At 44.9% G+C, this 24,252-nt stretch overlaps 4 non-coding genes across 4 annotated transcripts; 2 read left to right on the top strand and 2 right to left on the bottom strand.

The window, feature by feature from the left end:
- Positions 1–1,406: 1,406 nt before the first annotated feature.
- Positions 1,407–1,498, bottom strand: trnar-ucu (transfer RNA arginine (anticodon UCU)). The gene is given in 2 exon segments: positions 1,407–1,442; positions 1,462–1,498. It is a non-coding gene; the product is annotated as a tRNA-Arg (tRNA).
- Positions 1,499–2,950: 1,452 nt separating this feature from the next.
- On the top strand, positions 2,951–3,023 carry trnaf-gaa (transfer RNA phenylalanine (anticodon GAA)). The gene has a single exon. It is a non-coding gene; the product is annotated as a tRNA-Phe (tRNA).
- Positions 3,024–11,348: 8,325 nt separating this feature from the next.
- On the top strand, positions 11,349–11,437 carry trnap-agg (transfer RNA proline (anticodon AGG)). The gene is given in 2 exon segments: positions 11,349–11,384; positions 11,402–11,437. It is a non-coding gene; the product is annotated as a tRNA-Pro (tRNA).
- Positions 11,438–21,105: 9,668 nt separating this feature from the next.
- Positions 21,106–21,187, bottom strand: trnas-gcu (transfer RNA serine (anticodon GCU)). The gene has a single exon. It is a non-coding gene; the product is annotated as a tRNA-Ser (tRNA).
- Positions 21,188–24,252: the final 3,065 nt, after the last annotated feature.

Genomic DNA, 24,252 nt, shown 5'->3' with positions numbered 1-24,252 from the left:
ATCGAATTGGCCGAAGACTGGCTTCCGTGATGGTGGGGATATCGGGAGGAGGCTGAGATGGATTATCCACTCGGCACTTCTGGCTGAAGATGGTTGCAAACGCTTCAGCCTTGTCTTTTGCACTCACGTGCTGGACTCCGCCATCATTGAGAATGGGGATGTTTGCAGAGCCTCCTCCTCCCGTTAGTTGTTTAATTGTCCACCACCATTCACTTCCGCCAATGAGAACAGCTTCTCTTTATTAACTTTATCTGAACCCTTCATGACTTTGAACACTTCTATCAAATCTCCTCTGAACCTTCTCTGCTCTAAGGAGAACAACCCCAGCACGGGGTAAATGCGGTCAATTAGCTCCAATATATTTATTTGGGCATTAAACAAAACGTGAAAGACTGGCGAGGCGTTGTGTGAACGGAGCTCACTGCTTTCAGACAATAAATCCAATCACTGCGTGGGCGCTGGGTTAAAATCTCACCACTGATAGAATTTCTGGCAATGTTCATTTTGACCTGTTCACAGAAAACCCGATTGTCGTGCGATGGAGCAGAGGATGTGAAAGAAGCTGAAAGTGGAAGTGCAGATATTAGTTTCATCACAGTGACTGGACACGTTTCCACAGGTTCGGGCCTCTCACCTTAAGATTCTTTCCAGCAGAGTGGGTCAGGTGATCAGAGTGACCGGGCTCCAGCGGCGCAATCGGTCAGTGCGCGGTCCTTATCTGACAGGACAGGGTCGGGAAATACCGAGGTTGTTAATTCGAGTCTCACCGAGATCAAACAATCCTTTTGCTTGTGAACATTTCGACCGGAGTTGAAGGTACAATTGGTTTGTTCCAAAATGCATCTACTTATTTGCATTGCCATGTGGTTCCTCCGGTCTGCGCTGTTGCATTCGCAGATGAGATGTTTAATGTCATTCGTTTACAGGAGGGAGGCTGCGGAATTGGAACCAAAAACTATGATTTTGATCCATCCAAAAAAATGGGATTTAACTGCAGTTTTAAACCAGCGCCTTCGACCGCTCAGCCAGGATACTTTCCATCCTGCACTTCAGGAGCTAGTTTTACAGGAATAGAATTACTACAAGCAAGAATTCTACCCCTCCAGCACCAATGCTCACACGGCAGCAGGATGCATGTGTCCAGTGAGAAACCTGTCTGAAGGAACATTCAGTCTGACAGAGCCGGAAGTCCAGCAGATTGACTTTCGGTCTGAGCAGATGATGAGCCTCCTCCTTGAGAGAGTTTCGCCAATCCAGCTCAGAGTGGATTAAGAATCATAAATCCGGGTGTGACTGGAGCCACTTGTGTAAGATGAAGTGTCGGGGGCAGTTTCACATCCTTGACGGACATTAATGACCCTGCTGCAAAATTTCACTTCCCAGCTCCCGATCCGTGAACTAAAACCCAACTCTGGTGGGACTCGAACCCACAACCTTTAAATGTCTCCGCCAACCACGAAATAGAAGTCCAACACGCTATCCATTGCGCCACAGAGTCAGTTATGCAACGTGAGGGAGAGCGGGGATCCTGTGCTGTGGTTGAGGCGGTCAGGCTGCTCCTGTTTCCGCCTCTCACATTCCGAGAGCCGGGGCGGCAGTCTGCACCGATCGCCCTCCAATGGATCCGGCTCCAGCCGCTTGTTGTGGGCCTGGTGCAAGAACAGTCGCGTCTGACTCCACATCAGAAGGCTGCGTGTTTTGAACCAGGTTGAAATCACAGCATTTTCACTGTGGCTCAGGGTCCTGCCGCCGTGTTTACCGATACTCTGCAACTCTCCCTGTGTTTATCTCTGTGTCAATCCGTGGGCAGATTCTGAATGAACAATGAAATAAATGAGGGGTTCAGACAATTCTCCCATCTGACACTTAGGAACCAATGAGCGAAACTTTATAATAAGATATTGCTTATTGTGATGCAGCAAAGAAAACATTGCATTTTGAATGTTTTAGGTTCAGTTATGTACAGAAAGAAACTGTGACCACAACAAGCCGCCTTTTAAGTTGATGTCCGGCTCGCTAACATTGCAGCACGAGGTGTGGGCACCGCACTGATAACCTTCATGTGCATCCGGGCCTTTCAGACACTTCGTGTGACACAAGAGCTTTCCAATCCCCGCCAGCTCCTGGACACCGAGACTTCCGTCGAAGCAGCATTCACCGGCAGGGCCGATATCGCGCCCCCTTTGCCGGACTTCAGCAAATTTAACGCTGAAAATACAAAACAGGATGGACAGTATCTGGAAAACAGTTAAACTTTCAGTGTTCAGACTTTTGTGAGAACAATAAACAGGACTTTGGGTAGATATTAAGTGGGTGTGCAGTAAGAGTGCGCTCTTGTTTTGTAAACTGTGGGAGTGTAGATATGAGTGTGATGTTTTTCTATGAACTATGAATGTGTATATATGAGTGTGATGTTTATATATGAACTGTGGGTGTGTATATATGAGTGTGATGTTTATATATGAACTGTGGGTGTGTATATATGAGTGCGATGTTTATATATGAACTGTGGGTGTGTATATATGAGTGTGATGTTTATATATGAACTGTGGGTGTGTATATATGAGTGTGATGTTTATATATGAACTGTGGGTGTGTATATATGAATGTGATGTTTATATATGAACTGTGGGTGTGTATATATGAGTGTGATGTTTATATATGAACTGTGGGTGTGTATATATGAGTGTGATGTTTATATATGAACTATGAATATGTATATATGAGTGTGATGTTTATATATGAACTGTGGGTGTGTATATATGAGTGTGATGTTTATATATGAACTGTGGGTGTGTATATATGAGTGTGATGTTTATATATGAACTGTGGGTGTGTAAATATGAATGCGATGTTTTTATTTGAATTGCGGAATGAACAGGAGGGGCAATTCCGCCTGGAGTTATATATTTTTTGAAGACAATGACATACAGTGAACGTTTCACATGGGGCCGAAATAGCTCAGTTGGGAGAGCGTTAGACTGAAGATCTAAAGGTCCTTGGTTCGATCCCGAGTTTCGGCAGTTTTTGGTTGTTTAGTTTCTTCTTCCTCGCTTCGATTCTCACATTTATTTGCAGTGAAATTTGATCCCCGCCACTGAAGGATTGGGGATTGAATCGAGAGACATCAAGAAATGGAAATATTTCTATCGTCTGTATTTGGTTTTTATTTCTCTCTTACCTTCTGCCTTTTTCTCTTGGTTTTGTCTCTCTCGGTGCCGGGTGACTATTTGATTTGATGCATTTGTCCTGAACTGATGCCTTTTCCCCATCTCGGGGCGGTCAGGCCCGCTCTGTCTGTCTGTTGCTGCTGATGATCATTAATGGGAACAGGCCGCGAGTTAAACGTTTATCTGCAAACCGGAAAAAGACAAATGAAAAGAAAGACGTGTTTCTCCGGCCCAGGGGTAAAGTTACAATGGATGTTATTCAATAAACTGTCCCCGTGAATTTGTCTGTGGACCTGTTTGTAAAGCTTGGATTTAAAAGTTACAAAAACCCGATATAAATAAAGTAAATTACAAGAATCGAATCCGTGATCATGATATTACGGTAAACTCGATGCAAATGAACTAACCGGCTGTCCGAAAGGCACATTCGGCTGTTTAATTAATTTTTGTACCTGTGCGCTGGTTGGTAGCGGTTTCTGTATGTGGACCAAAAATCTCTCTGCTCCTGCACAGTTCCTAGTTTATCACCATTTAGAAAATACACTGATTGATCTTAGATTTAAAGTGGATGACCTCGCTCTCCCCCACATTGAACTCTATTTGCCGCAGTTTTACCCACTCACTTAATTTATCAATTCCCACTTTTCAACTTCCTGCTTCTATCTCCATTATTTATTCCGCCACCAGAAGGCTGCGTGTTCAAATCACGGGGTAACCGTTGCTGTTCGAGCTGATCGGATTCTGGATCGTTCCGGAATGAATGTTTTAGCTGCTTTTTCACAATAAACAGAACCTTGTTCTAAAGTCTGCTTCCCTCGTTCCCAAATGTCAGGAAGGCGTCTCATTCTGCCCTCGACTTTTGATCTTGAACTGCGGATGAAACTTTTGCAAAGAGAGATACGAATCCCCAAATCGCTCCACCTGAATCTCAAACGCTTTGGGAAGAATTTCAGTGCAAACAATCAGGACTTTAAAGGCACCTCAATGACCTGCACTTTCTTTGAATGAGTTTTGTTCGCCTTTGCATTCGACGGTGAAATCCCTCTCAGTTTTTGTCTAAATGAACCAGAGTGTGACCGCCTTGTGTCTGTCAGCGTGGAAGTGGCGAGATTGGGTTCAGCACGGATCGTTTTCAACTTTTGAAATCTCACCAAGCACCAGAGAAAATAAACGTGGAATCAAACTGTTCCTGTCAGTGATGAATTGAAGTGAATATCGCTCCAAGTAGATCAGGACAACTCGCAGTGCAGCCGCACAGGAGTTCCAAATCCACCCTCTCGCCACTCGGCAATCGCATGAACTAAACTTGACTCTGGCCCAGTATCACCGCGCTGAAATCGACTCTGCCACGAGGGGACCGAGTCTTCCACCATACAGGTGTTTAATGGCAAGGTGAGTTGAATGTTCAGAAATAATACAGCACAGATTTTCACTCGTGCAAACTTCACACCCTTTATTTTGGAAAATTAAGCTGATGGTGGAGATATGTTGTATTGATCGCTGCAACCTGAATTTTTAGTTGGTTGAAATAATGGTTCAATAACAGCTTCTCTGTGTTTCTGTGGCGCAATCGGTTAGCGAGTTCGGCTGTTAACTGTAAGGTTGGTGGTTCGAGCCCCCCCAGGGACTTACGGGCAGCTTTTCCCTCAAGGTTCACTGTCTTGCTTTTTCTGGTTTCGAATGTGTGTTTTGGCTGCTTTGAAAGTGCATGGTTTATATGGCCAGCTGAGCACGGCCAATATTCCACCATTTAATCTGTGATTGGCTTCACGGAAATCAGAATCCTTCTTGACAGACAAGGTCCGAAGGTTGCAGGAGAGCCGCTTCACTCTGACATGGATATTTCTGCAGTGAGTGACACCAGACTGTTTCCACAATGAATGTCACTCCCTTTATTTTGGAAATATAACATTGTATTCACATTCCGAAGGGTTTCAGTTCATTACCTTTCAAAACTGTGGCAGATGCAATTCAATGTGGGAAAGTGTGAGGCCAGCCACTTTGGGCCGAGAAAAGGTCGATCAGAGTTTTTTTTTATAAATGGTGAGAAGCTGGGAACTGTAAATGAGCAGAAATATTTGGGGGCCCAAATCACGAAAATCTAGTTCACGGGTACAAAAAACTTGAAAAGGCGAATGGAACACAAAGGGGTGAAAGTTATGTTGCAGCTGTGCAGAGTTCTGAATAAAACCCATTTAGTGGACTCTTTTCCGCTCTGGGCATTGCACCTCACGGAGGAGAGATTGGCCTTGAAATGGGAATAACCCAGATTCACCATAAACAAACTGATAGTTGAGAGATGTTGTCTTGGTCGCTGCAACCTAAATTTTTAGCTAGTTAAATCAATCGCTTAATTATGTATCTGTAGCGCAATCAGTTAGCGCGTTCGGCTAGAAAACGGGAAAGTTGATGGTTTTGAGCCCACCCAGGGACGATAGGGAAATGTTTTACTTTAAGATTCATGGTCTCGCATGTCCTGGTTTCTCATGTGTGTTTTGGCTGCAAAAAAAAGTGCACGGTTCAGATGGCCAGCTGAGGACGGCCGATCTTCTACCATTTAATCTGTGATTGGATGCACGGAAATCAGAATTCGTCTTGACAGACAAGGTCTGAAGGTTGCAGGAGAGCCGCTTCACTCTGACATGGATATTTCTGCAGTGAGTGACATCAGACTGTTTCCACAATGAATGTCACTCCCTTTATTTTGGAAACGCTAATTGTATTCACATTCCGAAGGGTTTCAGTTATTTTTGGAAGAGATCATTAAAGGATCCTGCAGCACTGCCTCGGATAATAACAACAGTTCTAAGCCGCATTTCAGTCGGGGCAACAAATCATTACATCCATTTATCTGCACCCTTAAATCCAAGCATCTGCACCCTTATACCGGAGTATCTGCATCCTTATACCGGAGTACCTGCACCTTTACACCGGAGTATCTGCACCCTTATACCGGAGTATCTGCACCCTTATACCGGAGTATCTGCATCCTTATACCGGAGTATCTGCATCCTTATACCGGAGTATCTGCACCCTTATACCGGAGTATCTGCATCCTTATACCGGAGTATCTGCATCCTTATACCGGAGTATCTGCATCCTTATACCGGAGTATCTGCACCTTTACACAGGAGCATCTGCACCCTTATACCGGAGTATCTGCATCCTTATACCGGAGTATCTGCACCCTTACACCGGAGTATCTGCACCCTTATACCGGAGTATCTGCACCCTTATACTGGAGCATCTGCATCCTTATACCGGAGTTTCTGCACCTTTACACAGGAGCATCTGCACCCTTACACCGGAGGATCTGCACCCTTATACCGGTTAATTCAGTAACCGTCCCCAATCACCTTTAACAGCATCTGGAACCCTAAACAAAACCCAACACAGAAGAAATGACCTTTATAACTTTTCACTCATGTTCGGACACATTTTTATTTACTGTACTTTAAGGGAGATTTGGGGAAAGTGGGCGCTGATGCTCAGAAACTCTCCCTCGCGTGTCGCTACTTGGTGCTAATTTTTCAGCGGGCTCGTTGGTCTACGGGGACTGATTCTCGCTTCGGGTTTGCTGATTGAAATATGCGAGAGATCCCGGACGAGCCCTCATTTTCCCCACGCCTTTTGATGTTGACCTGCTGTTAAAACTAGCGATTTCGGTGCTCGAAAGTAAAATTTTGTAGCAAAACCGCAACAAGATCAATAATGTTCGTCAAGGAAGGGAAATAATCCCCCACACTTCATCTTCTACAAGTGGCTCCACTCCCCCCGAATTTATAATGCTTAATCCACTCTGAGCTGGATTGGTGAAACACTCTCAAGAAGGAGGCTCATCATCTGCTCAACACAAAAGTCAATCTCCTGGACTTCTAGCTCTGTCAGACTGCATGTTCCCTCAGACAGGTTTCCAACTGGACACAAGCATCCGGCTGCCGTGTGAGCATTGGTGCTTGAGGGTAGAATTCTTGCTTGCAGTAATTCTATTGCTGTAATAGTAGCGCCAGAAGATCGCAAGATGGAAAGTATCGTGGCTGAGCGTTCTAACGCGCTGGTTTAAAGCTCATGCTAAATCCCATAATTTGCAGATGGATCAAAATCATAGTTTGTGGCTCCAATTCCGCAGTCTACCTCCTGTAAAATAATAACACAAAACATCTCATCTGCTATTGCAAAAGCGGAGTCCGGAGGAACCACATGGCAATACAAATAAGTAGATGCATTTTGGAACAAACCAATTGTACCTTCAACTGCGGTCAAAATGTTCACAAGGCAAAAGATTGGTTGATCAAAGTGAGACTCGACTAACAACCTCGGTATTTCCCGACCCTGTTCTGTCAGATAAGGACCGCGCACTGACTGATTGCGCCGCTGGAGCCCGGTCACTCTGATCACCTGTCCCACTCTGCTGGAAAGAATATTAACGTGAGAGGCCCGAACCTGTGGAAACGTGTCCAGTCACTGTGATGAAAATAATATTTGCACTTTCACTTTCATCTTCTTTCACATCCTCTGCTCCATCGCACTACAATCGGGTTTTCTGTGAACAGGTCAAAATAAACATTGCCAGAAATTCTAACAGCAGTGGGATTCAAACCCACGCCTCCATAGAAATTTGATGGAACACCTTAGACCGCGAGGCCGCGCTATCATAATGTCAGAGTAACGTTCAAAGAGCTGTTCAATGCTCAAATAAATGAACTGAAGCTAATTGACCGCATTTACCCCGTGCTGGGGTTGTTCTCCTTAGAGCAGAGAACGTGAAGAGGTGATTTCATCGAAGTGTTCAAAATCATGAAGGGTTTAGATAAAGTTAATAAAGAGAAGCTGTTCCCATTGGCGGAAGGGTCGAGAACCAGAGGACACAGATTTAAGGTGATCGGTAAAAGAACCAAAGGCGACGTGAGGAAATGCTTTTTTACCCGGCGAGTATTTATAACCCGCAATGCGCTGCCTGAAAGGGTGGTGGAAGCAGATTCAATCGTGGCTTTCAAAAAGGAATTTGATAAATAGTTGAAGGGAAAAATTGCAGGGCTACGGAGAAGGAGCGGGAGAATGGGACTAATTGGATTGCTCTTACAATGAACCGGCACGGGCAGGATGGGCCGAATAGCCACCTTCTGTGCTGTTGTCATTTTATAATTTATGTTCTTTTTTAAATTTCTCTATCTCTCCCTGTCTCGGTCTCTTGTGTTGTCCCCTGATGGACTTCTCAGGCTTCCTTGAACGGCGATGCCTGATCGAACCTGCAACACCAGCAGAGAAGGTTAAAGAAAGATTGAGACGGTAGGAAAAGTAAAGGTGCAACCGAGCTGCTGCAGCCAATGTCTCCACATTAATGTCTCTTCGCTCACACAGTGAAACAAAGCACCAATTTGATTAAAGTATGCTTATGGTAGAGTGTATATTAACACCATGCCGAGACAGACGGCAATCAAATCATAGAATCATACAATCATAGAAATTTACGCCATAGAAGGAGGCCGTTCTGCCCATCATGTCTGTGCCGTCCGAAAAAAACAGGCATCGAGCCTCATCCCACATTCCAGCGATTCGTCCGTCGTCTTTTCGGTTCCGGCTCTTCAAATGCATATTCAAGTTCTTTTTAGATGCGATGAGGGTTTCTGCCTCTACCACCCTCTCAGGCAGTGAAATTCCAGACCCCCACCTCCCTCTGGGTGAAAAAAATCTCCTGCGCTCCCCTCCAATCCTTCTACCAATTAAATTAAACCTATGCCCCCTGATTATTGACCTCTCTGCTAAGGGAAGTAGGTCCTTCCTGTCCAATCTATCTCGGCCGGTCATTATTTTATACGCCTCAATTAAATCTCTCCTCAGCCTGCTCGGTTCCAAAGAAAACCACTCCAGCCTATCCAATCTATCCTCATAACTAAAATTCTCCAGTCCTGGAAACATCGTGGTAAATCTCCTCTGTACCTTCTCTCGTGCAATCACATTTTTCCTGTAGTTTGGTGACCAGAAATGTACACAGTACTCTAGCTGTGACCTAACTAGTGTTTTATACAGGTCTAGCATAACCTCCCTGCTATGGAGGTTATGCTAGACCTGTATAAAACACTATGCTATGCCTCGGCTAATTAAGGAATGTATCCTGTGTGCCTTCTCAACCACCTTACCTACTTTTCCTCTTACCTTCAGGGATCTGTGGACATGCGCTCCAAGGTCCCTCTTTTCATCGACATCTCTCAGGATCCTCCCAAGCAATGTAGTTTCAGAGCAATTAATTCTGAAACGTCTTACTTGATAATTCAAGTCGTACTCCCTGGAATGTACTGGATTAAGAGCTGATTTGATCGAAATTTTCAAGATATTAATGGGAACTGGTGGGCAAGATAGAGAGAAACTATTTCCGTTCGTTGGGGTGTCTCGGACTCCGGGAAATAGACTGAACATTAGATTCAGGACTTTCAGGAGCGAAGTTAGGAAATACTTCTACAAGCAAAGGATTGTAGAAATTTGGAACTCTCCTCCGCAAACCACAGTTGTTGCGAGCTTAATTGTTAATTTCAAACCCGTGATTTATAGATTTTTATTAACCATAGGTATTAAGGGATATGGGCTTAAGGCGGGTAAATGGAGTTAGGTCACAGATCAGCCGTGATCTCATTGAATCGCGGAACAGGCTCGAAGGGCGAAATGGCCGACTCCTGTTCCTAAGTTTCTCATTGGTGCAGAATGCAAAATGACCATGTATTGGCCGGGAATTCAACCCGGGTCTCCGGCGTGGCAGGTGAGAACTCCACCCCTGAACAACCAATGCTCGGATGGGGAGTAGCAGCATGTGTCCATTTGGAAACCAGACTGAACGAACATGCCGTTTACAGCTGCGATGGCTGAGTGGTTAAACCGTTGGTCTCAAAATTCCAATCGGTTTTAACGTAGGTTTGAAGTCTGCTCGCAGAGCGACTGTTGAAAGATCTCTTCAATGATCAAATCGATTCATTGGAGTTAATTGACAGCATTTACCTCTCTCCCAGAATGAGATATATTTCACCGTGGCAGCTGCTTTTAATTGGGAGTCCAATCTTCTCTTGCTGGATTTGAAGACCCGAGAAGGAATCTCTCCCAATCCGTAACTTAATTTCTGCTCGTTTGCAAAACTTGACATTTATAATCTTTAATTTCTTTGCATTCATCTCTCTATCTCTCCCTGTCTCTGTCCCTTGCCTCTCCGTGTTGTCCCTCATGGACGTTTCAGGTTTCCTTGAACAGCGAAGGCTGATTTAACCTGCAACATGTATCTCGCCTCATCCCACTTTCTCGCTTTTGGGACGGACTCTTGTTGGTTACGGCTCTACAATTGCACATTTAAGTGCTTTTTAAATGCGATGAGGATTTCTGCCTCTCCCATCCTTTCAGGCAGTGAGTTCGAGACCCCCACCACCCTCTGACTGAAACAAAATTCTCCTCCGCTCCTCTCTAATCCTTCTACCAATTGCCTTAAATCTATGCCCCCTGATTATTGATCTATCTGCTAAGCGAAATTGGTCCTTCCTATCCACTCTATCTGGGCCCGTCATAATTTTATACACCTCAATTAAATCTCCCCTCAGCCTCCTCGGTTCCAAAGAAAACAACTCCAGCCTATCCAATCTATTCTCATAATTAAAATTCCCCAGTACTGGCAACATCGTCGTAAATCTCCTCTGTACTCTCTCCAGTGCTATCACATCCTTCCTGTAATGTGGTGACCAGAACTGTACGCAATACTCTAGCTGTGGCCTAACTAGAGCTTTATACAGTTCGAGCATACTCTCCCTGCTTTTACATTCAGTGCCGCGGCTAACAAAGGAGAGTATCCTGTATGACTTCTTAACCACCTTATCTACCTGTCCTGCTATTTTCAGGGATCTGTGGACATGAAATCCAAAGGTCCCTCTGTTGATCAACTCATCCCAGTATCCTCCCAAGCAATGTAGTTTCAGAGCCACTAATTCTGAAACGTCTTACTTGATAATTCAAGTTGTAGAGTCGAAACCAATTTGGTAAAGGGAGATTAATATTGTTGACTGGAAATAGTCAGTGTACAATTTGATATTGCTGTTCACCGGAATAGAAAACGAGATTGAATGGACAGAAGAGGTCTGAAAGGATGGCCGATCGGCTGTGGGAGGTAGAGAACTTTCACACTGGCTGCCGAAGTTCAGTCGCAGCGGCTCGTTGGTCTAGGGGTATGATTCTCGCTTAGGGGATTTTATTGAATAATATGCGAGAGGTCCCGGGTTCAAATCCCGGACGAGCCCTGGGGGTGGTCGTCCTCCTTTTATTGCCTTCGATGTATTTTCGGTGTTGGTGTTGGTGGAAATGAGTTCCATCCAGAGCACGTTTGAGCTCCAAAGGACGGAGTGCTGAAGCTTCCAGAGCGCAACACACGTGAAGTAAATAAAATGTCTCAAGATGACGTGGAGATTGAAGCTGAATATGAATTTACCCCAGTTCAGACGGTCTCATTGATATCAGATGATGGGATAGAGAGCCACATATCCAAGTTTGCTGATGACACCAAGATGGGCAGCATTGTGAGCATAAATGAATGGGAAAAACTGGCAAATGGATTTCAATTCAGGCAAGTGTGAGATCATCCACTTTGGACCGCAAAAGGAGAGATCAGAATACTTTCTAAATTTGAAAAGCTCGAATCTGTGGAGTTCCAAAGGGACTTCGGGATCCATGTACATAGATCATTAAAATGTCATGGACAGGTACCGAAAATAATCGAAAAGGCTAATGGAATGCTGGACTTTATATCTGGAGGACTAGAATATCAGGGGATAGACATTATGCGACAGCTATACAAAGCTCTGGTTACAACACATCTGGAGTACTGGTTTCAGTTCTGGGCACCGCACCTTAGGAAGGATATGTGGCCCTTGGAGGGAGTGCAGTATAGATTTACGAGAATGATACCTGGACTCGAAGGGATAAATTACGAGGAAAGATTACACAAATTAGGTTTGTATTCCCTGGAATGTAGTGGATTAAGAGCTGATTTGATCGAAATGTTCAAGATATTAATGGGAACTGATGGGCAAGATAGAGAGAAACTATTTCCGTTCGTTGGGGTGTCTCGGACTCCGGGAAATAGACTGAACATTAGATTCAGGACTTTCAGGAGCGAAGTTAGGAAACACTTCTACAAGCAAAGGATTGTCGAAGTTTGGAACTCTCTTCCACAAACGACAGTTGTTGCGAGCTCAATTGTTAATTTCAAACCCGTGATTTATAGATTTTTATTAACCAAAGTTATTAAGGGATATCAGCTTCAGGCGGGTAAATGGAGTTAGGTCACAGATCAGCCGTGATCTCATTGAATTGCGGAACAGGCTCGAAGGGCTAAATGGCCTACTCCTGTTCCTAAGTTTCTCATTGGTGCAGAATGCCAAGTGACCATGTATTGGCCGGGAATTCAACCCGGGTCTCCGGCATGGCAGGTGAGAACTCCACCCCTGAACAACCAATGCTCGGATGGGTAGCAGCAGCATGTGTCCATTTGGAATACAGTCTGAACGAACATGCCGTTTACAGCTGGGATGGCTGAGTGGTTAAACCGTTGGTCTCAAAATTCCAATCGGTTTTCAACGTAGGTTTGAAGTCTGCTCGCAGAGCTACTGTTTAATGATCTCTTCAATGATCAAATCGATTAACTGGAGTGAATTGACAGCATTTACCACTCTCCCAGAATGAGAGATACTTCACAGTGGCAGCTGCTTTTAATTGGGAGTCCATTCTTCCCATGCTGGATTTGAAGACCCGAGAAGGAATCTCTCCCAATCCGTAACTTAATTTCTGCTCGTTTGCAAAACCTGACATTTATAATCTTTAATTTCTTTGCATTCATCTCTCTATCTCTCCCTGTCTCTGTCTCTTGCCTCTCCGTGTTGTCCCTCATGGACGTTTCAGGCTTCATTGAACAGCGAAGGCTGATCTAACCTGCAACATGTATCCAGCCTCTTCCCACTTTCGCGCTTTTGGGCCGTACTCTTGTAGGTTACGGCTCTTCAATTGCACATTTAAGTGCTTTTTAAATGCGATGAGGGTTTCTGCCTCTCCCACCCTTTCAGGCAGTGAGTTCCAGACCCCCACCACCCTCTGACTGAAACAAAATTCTCCTCCGCTCCTCTCTAATCCTTCTACCAATTGCCTTAAATCTATACCCCCTGATTATTGATCTATCTGCTAACCGAAATTGGTCCTTCCTATCCACTCTATCTGGGCCCGTCATAATTTTATACACCTCAATTAAATCTCCCCTCAGCCTCCTCGGTTCCAAAGAAAACAATACTCAAGAAGCTCGACACCATCCAAGATAAAGCAGCCCGCTTGATTGGCACCCCATCCACCACCCTAAACATTCACTCCCTTCACCACCGGCGCACTGTGGCTGCAGTGTGTACCATCCACAGGATGCACTGAAGCAACTCGCCAAGGCTTCTTCGACAGCACCTCCCAAACCCGCGACCTCTACCACCTAGAAGGACAAGGGCAGCAGGCACATGTGAACAACACCAGCTGCATGTTCCCCTGCAAGTCATACACCATCCCAACTTGGAAATATATCGCTGTTCCTTCATCGTCGCTGGGTCAAAATCCTGGAACTCCCTTCCTAACAGCACTGTGGGAGAACCGTCACCACACGGACTGCAGCGGTTCAAGAAGGCGGCTCACCACCACCTTCTCAAGGGCAATTAGGGATGGGCAATAAATGCTGGCCTCACCAGCGACGCCCACATCCCAAGAACGAATAAAAAAAACTCCAGCCGATCCAATCTATTCTCATAACTAAAATTCCCCAGTACTGGCAACATCGTCGTAAATCTCCTCTGTACTCTCTCCAGTGCAATCACATCCTTCCTGTAATGCGGTGAGCAGAACTGTACGCCTAACTAGAGTTTTATACAGTTCTAGCATACCCTCCCTGCTTTCACATTCAATGCCGCGGCTAACAAAGGAGAGTATCCTGTATGACTTCTTAACCACCTTATCTACCTGTCCTGCTATTTTCAGGGATCTGTGGACATGAAATCCAAAGGTCCCTCTGTTGATCAACTCATCCCAGTATCCTCCCAAGCAATGTAGTTTCAGAGCCACTAATTCTGAAACGTCTTACTTGATAATTCAAGTTGTAGAGTCGAAACAAATTTGGTAAAGGGAGATTAATATTGTTGACTGGAAATAGTCAGTGTACAATTTGATATTGCTGTTCACCGGAATAGAAAACGAGATTGGATGGACAGAAGAGGTCTGAAAGGATGGCCGATCGACTGTGGGAGGTAGAGAACCTTCACACTGGCTGCCGAAGTTCAATCGCAGCGGCTCGTTGGTCTAGGGGTATAACTCTCGCTTAGGGGATTTCATTGAATAATATGCGAGAGGTCCCGGATTCAACTCCCGGACGAGCCCTGGGGGGCGTAGCTTTGCTTTTATTGACTTCGACGTATTTTTGGTGTTGGTGTTGGTGGAAATGAATTATATCCAGAGCACGTTTGAGCTCCAAAGGACTGAGTGCTGAAGCTTCCAGAGCGCAACACACGGGAAGTAAATAAAATATCTCAAGATGACGTGGAGATTGAAGCTGAATGTGAATTTACCCCAGTTCAGACGGTCTCATTGATATCAGATGATGGGATAGAGAGCCACATATCCAAGTTTGCTGATGACACCAAGATGGGCAGCATTGTGAGCAGTGCAGATGGAAGCATAACATTACAGATAGATATTAATATAATAAATGAATGGGAAAAACTGGCAAATGGATTTCAATTTAGGCAAGTGTGAGATCATCCACTTTGGACCACAAAAGGAGAGATCAGAATACTTTCTAAATTTGAAAAGCTCGAATCTGTGGAGTTCCAAAGGGACTTCGGGATCCATGTACATAGATCATTAAAATGTCATGGACAGGTACAGAAAATAATCAAAAAGGCTAATGGAATGCTGGACTTTATATCTGGAGGACTAGAATATTAGGGGATCGACATTATGCGACAGCTATACAAAGCTCTGGTTACAACACATCTGGAGTACTGTGTTCCGTTCTGGGCACCGCACCTTCGGAAGGATATATTGCCCTTGGAGGGACTGCAGTGTCGATTTACGAGAATGATACCTGGAATCTAAAGGTTCAATTACGAGGAGAGATTACACCAATTAGAGTTGTATTCCCTGGAATTTAGTCAATTGAGGGCTGATTTGATCGAAGTTTTCAAGATATTAAGGGGAAGTGATGACGTAGATAGAGATAAACTATTTCTGCTCGCTGGGCTTTCAAGGACCAGGGGACATAGTCTAAACATTGGAGTCAGGACTTTCAGGAGTGAAGTTCGGAAACACTTCGACAATCAAAGGGAGGTAGAAGTTTGGAACTCTCTTCTGCAAACGGCAGTTGATGCGCGCTCAATTGTTAAATTTAAAGCAGAGATTTATAGATTTTTGTTAACCAAAGGTATTAAGAGATAAGGTGCAAAGGTGGCTGTATGAGGTTAGGTCCGAGATGAGCCATGATCTCATTGAACTGCGGAACTGGGTCGAGTGGATGAATGATGGACTGTTCTTCCGTTGTTCCCCATTGGTGCAGAATGCAAAAACGCCCTCCGTTTGTCGGGAATCGAACCTGAGTTTCCTGTCTCGCAAGCGAGACATCGACCCTTGAACCACCAATACTTGAATCCACAAATGCTGCATGGGCTCATTTGGAATGCTGACTGAAAGAACTTGTGGTTTACAGCTGCGATGGCCGAGTGGTAAAAGCGTTGGTTTCAAAATTCCAATGGGGTTTTCCTGCGTCGGTTTGAAGTCTGCTCCCAGAGCTACTGTTTAAAGATCTCTTCAATGCTTAAATAGATTAATTTGAGTTAATTGACCGCATTTACCCCTCTCCCAGAATGAGAGATACAACAGCGTGTCCGCTGCTTTTTATTGAGTGTCCAATCTTCTGTTGCAAGATTTCAAGACACGAGAAGCAATCTCTCCCAATCTGTAACTTAAATTCTGCTAGTTTGCAAAGCCTGACATTCATACTCTTTATTTTCTTTGATTGCATCTCTCTATCTTTCCCTGTCTCTGTCTCTTGTCTCTCTGTGTTTTCCCCGATGGACTTCTCGGGTTTCCTTGAACAGTGAAGGCTGATCTAACCTGCAACACCAGCATCGAAGGGTAAAGAAAAAACGGACTGAGACGGTAGGAAAAGTAAAGATGAAACCCAGCTGCTGCAGCCAATGTCCAAACATTAATGTCTCTTCGCTCTCACAGTGAAACAAAGCAGTAATTTGATTAAAGTACACTTATGGTAGAGTGTATATTATCACGATGCCGAGACAGGCAGCAAACATATCAGAGAATAGAAATTTACGCCACAGAAAGAAGCCACTCGGCCCATCGTGTCTGTGCCGGACGAAAAATGTATCGAGCCTCATCCCACTTTCCAGCCTTTGGCCCGTAGTCTTGTAGGTTCCGGCTCTTCAAGTGCACACTGAAGTGCTTTTTAAATGCGATGAGGGTTTCTGCCTCTCCCACCCTTTCAGGCAGTGAGTTCCCGACCCCCACCACCCTCTGGGTGAAAAACTTTCTCCTCCGCCCCCCTCAAATCCTTCCACCAATCATCTTAAATCTATGTCCCCTGATTATTGACCTCTCTGCTCAGGGAACGAGGTCCTTCCTGTCCACTCTATCTAGGCCCGTCATCATTTCATACACCTCAATTAAATCTACCCTCAGCCTCCTCGGTTCCAAAGATCTCGAGGATTTCATTTTCACATCGTTCACCTGACGAAGGAGGAAGCATCCGAAAGCTTGTGAATTTAAAATAAAATTGCTGGACTGTAACTTGGTGTTGTAAAATTGTTTACAAAGGTTCCAAAGAAAACAACCCAGCCTATCCAATCTATTCTCATAACTATAGTTCTCCAGACCTGGCAACATCGTCGTAAATCTCCTCTGTACCCTCTCTAGTTCAATCACATCTTTCCTGTAATATGGTGGCCAGAACTGTACATAGTACTCCAGCAGTGGCCGAACTAGAATATTATACAGTTCTAGTATGACCTCCCTGCTCTTATATTCTATGCCTCGGCTAATAAAGGAGAGTATCCTGTATGCCTTCTTAACCACCTTATCTACCTGTCTTGCTACCTTCAGGGATCCGTGGACATGCACTCCAACGTCCCTCTGTTCAACTACACCTCTCAGTATCCTCCCTCGCTATGTAGTTTCAGAGCAACTAATTCTGAAACGTCTTACTTGATAATTCAAGTCGTACACTCAAAACAAATTTGGTAAAGGGAGATTACTATTGGTGACTGGGAATTGTTAGTGTATAATTGATAGTGCTGTACACCGGAACAGAAAACGTGATTCCATGGACAGAAGAGGTCTGAAAAGATGGCCGATCGGCTGTGGCTGCAGGACTCTGAAGGACAAAATTAGTCTCCACTTGGAGAAGCAAGGATTAATCAGGGATAGTCAACATGGCTTTGTCAAGGGAAGATCATGTCTGACTAATTTGATTTAATTTTTTGAGGGGGTGACTAGGCGTGTGGATGAGGGTAACGCAGTGGCTGTGGTATACATGGATTTCAGTAAGGCCTTCGATAAAGTCCCCCACAGGAGACTGGTCAAGAAGGTACGAGCCCATGGAATCCAGGGTGCCTTGGCACTTTGGATACAAAACTGGCTTAGTGGCAGAAGGCAGAGGGTGATGGTCGAAGGTTGTTTTTGTGACTGGAAGCCTGTGGCCAGTGGGGTACCACAGGGATCGGTGCTGGGTCCCTTGCTGTTTGTGGTCTACATTAATGACTTGGATATGAATGTAAAAGGTATGATCAGTAAGTTCGCTGATGATACAAAAATTGGTAGGGTGGTAAATAGCGAGGAGGATAGCCTCAGTCTGCAGGACGATATAGATGGGTTGGTCAGATGGGCGGAACAGTGGCAAATGGAATTTAACCCGGAAAAGTGCGAGGTGATGCACTTTGGAGGGACTAACAAGGCAAGGGAATACACAATGAATGGGAGGACCCTAGCAAGACAGAGGGTCAGAGGGATCTTGGTGTGCAAGTTCACAGATCCCTGAAGGCGGCGGAACAGGTAGATAAGGTGGTAAAGAAGGCATATGGGATACTTGCCTTTATTAGCCGAGGCATAGAATATAAGAGCAAGGAGGTTATGATGGAGCTGTATAAAACACTGGTTAGGCCACAGCTGGAGTACTGTGTGCAGTTCTGGTCGCCACACTACAGGAAGGATGTGATCGCTTTGGAGAGGGTGCAGAGGAGATTCACCAGGATGTTACCAGGGCTGGAGCGCTTCAGCTATGAAGAGAGACTGGGAAGATTGGGTTTGTTTTCCTTGGAGCAGAGGAGGCTGAGGGGGGACATGATTGAGGTGTACAAAATTATGAGGGGCACAGATAGAATGGAGCTTTTTCCCTTCGTTGAGGGTATTATAACAAGGGGACATAGATTCAAGGTAAAAGGCGGGAGGTTTAGAGGGGATTTGAGAAAGAACTTTTTCACCCAGAGGGTGGTTGGAGTCTGGAACTCACTGCCTGAAAGGGTTGTGGAGGCAGGAACCCTCACAACATTCAAGAAGCATTTGGATGAGCACTTGAAATGCCATAGCATACAAGGCTACGGACCAAATGCTGGAATATGGGATTAGAGTAGACAGGGCTGATGGCCGGCGCGGACACGATGGGCCGAAGGGCCTCTATCCGTGCTGTATAACTCTATGATTCTCTATGACTCCACTGACAGCAGCTTGTTGGTCCAGGGATGTCATTCTCGCTTCAGGGGTTTCATTGGTTGATATGCGAGAGGTTCCGTGTTCAACTCCCAGACGAGCCCTGCTGACTTATTGCTTTTAGTGAAAATCACCAATTGACTTCCGACATCTTTTCAGTGCGGCTTTTGGTAGAATTGAATTCTATCCAGAGCATGTTTGAGTTGTGGAAGACAGAATGCGGAAGTTTCCAAGACGCAACACAGGTGAATAAGATGCCTCGAGATGAGGAGCAGATTGAAGCTGGATGTGAATTTACCCCAATTCAGGCGGTCTCATTGATATTAGATGACGGGATAGAGAGCCACATATCCAAGTTTGCCGATGACACCAAGAAGGGCAGCATTGTAAGCAGTGCAGATGGAAGCATAAAATTAGAGAGAGACATTAATCTAATAAATGAATGGGCAAAACTCTGGCAAATGGATTTCAATTTAGGCAAGCGTGAGGTCATCCACTTTGGACCTAAAAAGTGTAGATCAGAATACTTTCTAAATGGTGAAAAGCTCGAAACTGTGGAGTTCCAAAAGGACTTAGGGGCCCATGTACATAGATCATTATACTGACATGGAGTGGTTAGGCCTCAGCTGGAGTATATTGTACATTTCTGGGCACCAGACGTTAGGAAGGATGAAAAGGCATTGAAGAGGATTCAGAGCAGGTTGACCTGGATGATTCCATGGATGATGGAATTCAGTTATGTCGAAAGATTGGAGAAGCTGGGATTATTCTCTTTACAGCAGAGAAGGTTAAGGGGAGACCTAATAGAGGTATTCAAAATAATGCGGGGTTTGAAAGTACAAATAGGGAGAAACTGTTTCCTCTGGCAAGTGGGTCGGTCACCAGAGGCCACAGATTTAAAATAATTGGCAAAAGTACTCGAGGGGAATTGAGGAGAATTTATTTCACACAGAGCGTTTGTTAAGATCTGGAACGCACTTCCTGAAAGGTGGTTGGATGCAGATTCCATTGGATCATTCAAAAGGCAATTGGACATGTACTTGAAGAGGACTAATTTACAGGGAAAAATAAGGGTGTGGGTCTAATTGGACAGGTCTTCGAAAGAGCCGGCACAGGTACCACGGCCGAATGGCCTCCTTCTGTGCTGTTAGATTCTCTGATTCTCTGATTACCTTCTGAATCATTGCAGTTGATCCTTTTCAGTGTTGAGGAACCAAGAAAATTATAACCGTGATATTCGGCTTCTCCATTCCCTTATGAATATCGCAGATTATAATGTCCAGGCGGGGGTGGGACTGAATGGGGGATAGAGTGCGGAGATTGGAATGGAAGCCCAGCAGAATGAACTTGGTCTCATCAGTTTTTGTTATTTTTCCTACCAGTTGCCCGAAGCAGGCGGTGAGCCTTCTTCTCGAGAGAGGATCGTCATTTCAGTTCAGAAGGAAAAAGGTATCAAGAAAATCGGGTGACACAGACACGGAATGATCCGGGACTTACAGCACATCCCTTTTAAACCGACACAGACACGGAATGATCCGGGACTGACAGGACATCCCTTTTAAACAGACACAGACACGGAATGATCCGGGACTTGCAGGACATCCCTTTTAAAGAGACACAGACACGGAATGATCCGGGACTGACAGCACATCCCTTTTAAACAGACACAGACACGGAATGATCCGGGACTTACATCACATCCCTTTTAAACAGACACAGACACGGAATGATCCGGGACTTACAGCACATCCCTTTTAAACAGACACAGACACGGAATGATCCGGGACTTGCAGGACATCCCTTTTAAACAGAGACAGACACGGAATGATCCGGGACTTACAGCACATCCCTTTTAAACAGACACAGACACGGAATGATCCGGGACTTACAGCACATCCCTTTTAAACAGACACAGACACGGAATGATCCGGGACAGAAATCATAATTATGGACATAAGTTTCTCTTACGTTGACCATAAGATGTATTCTTCTTACCAGGTCACCACCGTAGACTTTGATACTTCGCGACCTGACAATCTCAACACTTCGTGGAAGGAACTGTTGCTGATTCAGGAAACAATGCAAAAACCTCCGTCTGCCGTTTCGAGAAGGATGGGCTTTGAAGCCAAACTTTCTGGATGAACTGAATGAAGGAAAGAAAACTTAAACGCAACAACGACGAGGATGGGATTCGAACCCACGCGTGCAGAGCACAATGGATTAGCAGTCCATCGCCTTAACCTCTCGGCCACCTCGTCGCATGAAGAAAAATGCGAAAGTTTTTTATTCAAAATGAAAATACTGCCTATGTTGACAATCTGAAATAAAAACGGAAAACGCTGGAAATCCTCAGAATCTGTAAAAAGAGAAACAGAATTAATGTTGCAGGTCGATGACCTTTCGTCAGAGCTGGGTCAGAATAAAAGCGCTTTTATTTTCTTCTTTCTCAATTTAAAGCCCTGAACTTTGAGGACAAGAAAGTCTGACCGCACAATATGACCTGCCCATGCACCCAAATCGAGAATGTTGAAAATGTCCAGTCAGCTGCTGTCACCAAACTTCGGTGGAAGAACCGATTTTGCCACTGGATGCAGCGATGTTCGAAGGACCAAAGTTTGTAATGGTGAGCGTGGGGAATTGCCAGGATACCAGGCAGAATGATTCACTCGATATTTTAGCGGAGATGCCGTTGATAAATTTCAGATGGTACCGGAAAATGCTGAAATTCAGTCGCTGTGTTAAAGAAAGCGAGTGTTGATGGAAGGGGCTGGGAGTTCAGCAGTGTGGGACCGTGTGCCGAACCACAGCAGTTAAATCCGATTCCCAATTAGTGAACCGATCCAAAAGGTGCAGGAGGAGATGCAAAGCGACCGGAGCGTGACGTTAATCGACCTGCTCATGTACATTCACTGATAATACATCCGAGCGTGATGGAAAGAAGTTGTTCATAATTATAGTACATATTTTTTATCTGATGCTGACCATACGAAAGACTCGGTTTACCAGGGCGCCATTGCGCACTTTGATTGATAGTTCAACTAGATCACACCTCACACTCCCAACACCTCCGTGCAAGAAACAGTTTGGGTGCCAAGCAAGATTTGCTGATTTGAGCAAACAGATATAAGCCAGCAATGCGAAAAGCACTTCTGAGCAATGTCGGGTTTTTGGTGAAGGCCAAAGTAAAAAGCTTCACAAATTCTAGCAGCAGTGGGATTCGAACACGTTCATTCACAAAGGTCGCATTCTAAAACAAGCACCTTCGGTAATGTAAGCCGCGATTCCACATGAGTTAATAGTCAAATCCTCTCTCACCGGCGGGAAACCAGGGATTTGTTTCCAGGCCAATTCAGCATCCTTTACCTTTTGGATTCTGTACCCATGAGATCGCCTGAATTGCGATAAGCTAATGTGTCGGCTTCGATCTGTACAACTTCTTGAAAGAATATCTTCATTTCGCCTACGTGTGTTGCCTGGACAAACCCCCTGCATTCTGTGCTCTGGTGCTCAAACATACCCTGCTGGAGATAAGTCAAACCTGCCTTCTGCACCGCTGAAAAGATGTGAGAAGCCAATTGGCGATTTTTGACTAAAAGTGGGGACGCAAACGAGCTCATCCGGGATTTGAATCAGTGAAACTTCCTGAGCGATAATCAGATCCAAAGATCAACTGGCAACAGATCCGTGCAGCCACTGTAAAATGTCGCTGCCACGCAGCCGATCCGCCATCCTTTCGGCACACCATGGCCATCCAATCTCGCTTTCCTGTACGATGTGCGATGTAGAAAAATATCAGGTTCTACACGAATTATTTCATATAAACAATACTAGCCTATCTTTACCAAATTCGTTTTAAATGTATAGAATCATAGATTCATAGAAAATTTACGGCACAGAAGGAGGCCATTCGGCCCATCGTGTACGCGCCGGCTGAGAAACGAGCCATTCAGCCTCATCCCATTTTCCCGCATTTGATCCGGAGCCTTGCAGGTCACGGCTCTTCAGGTGCACATCTAGGTATTTTTTAAATGAGTTGAGGGTTTCTGCCTCTGCCACCCTCTCAGGCAGTGAGTTCCAGACCCCCAACACCCTCTGGGTGAAAAGGTTTTCCTCATTTCAGCTCTAACCTCTCTACCAATCACTTTAAATCTATGCCCCCTGGTTATTGTCCCCTCCGCTAAGGGAAATAGGTCCTTCCTATCCACTCTATCTCGGCCTCTCATAATTTTATACATCTGAATCCATTCAGCCCTCAGCCTCCTCTGTTCCAAGGAAAACAACCCCAGCCTATCCAATCTGTCAGCATAGCTAAAATTCTCCAGTCCTCGGAAATCCCCTCTGCACCCTCTCTTGTGCAATTGCATCCTTCCTGTAATGTGGTGACCAGAACTGTGCGCAGTACTCAAGCTGTGGCCTAACGAGTGTTTTATAGAATTCCAGCATAATATCTCTGCTTTTATATTCTATGCCTCGGCTCATAAAGGAAAGTATTCCATATGCCTTCTTAACCACCTTATCTACCTGTCCTGCTACCTTCAGGGATCTGTGGACGTGCACTCCAAGGTCCCTCACTTCCTCCACACCTCTCAGTATCCTCCCATTTATTTTGTATTCCCTTGCCTTATTTGTTATCCACAAATGCATTACCTCACACTTCTCCGGATTGAAATCCATTTGCCACTTTTCTGCCCATCTGACCAGTCCATTGATATCTTCCTGCAATCTCCAGCTTTCCTCCTCACTATCAATCACATAGAGCCTATCCTGTGTCATCCGCAAATTTCTTAATCATGTCCCCTACATTTAATCCATATCGTTAATGTATACCACAAAAAGCAAAGGACCTAGTACCGAGACATGCGGTACCCCGACTTGTACGACTTGAATTATCAAGTAACACTTTGCAGATAAATTGCTCTGAAACGACATTGTCGTCTGTCTCGACATCGCCGAACTATACACTCCACAGTAAGTATACTTTACTCAAATCGCTGCCTTCATTCACTATGAGAGCGAAGAGACATGAATATGGATATATTAGCTACGATTTTATCAGCTGGGTTGCAGCTTTACTTTTCCGACCATCTCAGTCTTGTGTTTCGTTACCCTTCTCTGCTGGTGTTGCAGGTGAGATCAGCCTTCGCCGTTCGAGGAAACCTGAGAAGTCCATCGGGGACAACACAGAGAGACAAGAGACAGAGACAGGGAGAGATAGAGAGATGCATATGTCCTATCTTTTCCTTATCTATCCTCTTGTTTTTAATGCACTGATAAAACATCTTTGGGTTTTCTACATGTGTATATTTTATTACAAACATCTATC

Source organism: Heptranchias perlo, unplaced genomic scaffold (genome assembly GCF_035084215.1).
Source record: "Heptranchias perlo isolate sHepPer1 unplaced genomic scaffold, sHepPer1.hap1 HAP1_SCAFFOLD_240, whole genome shotgun sequence".
In the NCBI taxonomy this organism is placed as follows: domain Eukaryota; kingdom Metazoa; phylum Chordata; class Chondrichthyes; order Hexanchiformes; family Hexanchidae; genus Heptranchias; species Heptranchias perlo.
This window is presented reverse-complemented; position numbering and strand designations above follow the sequence as displayed.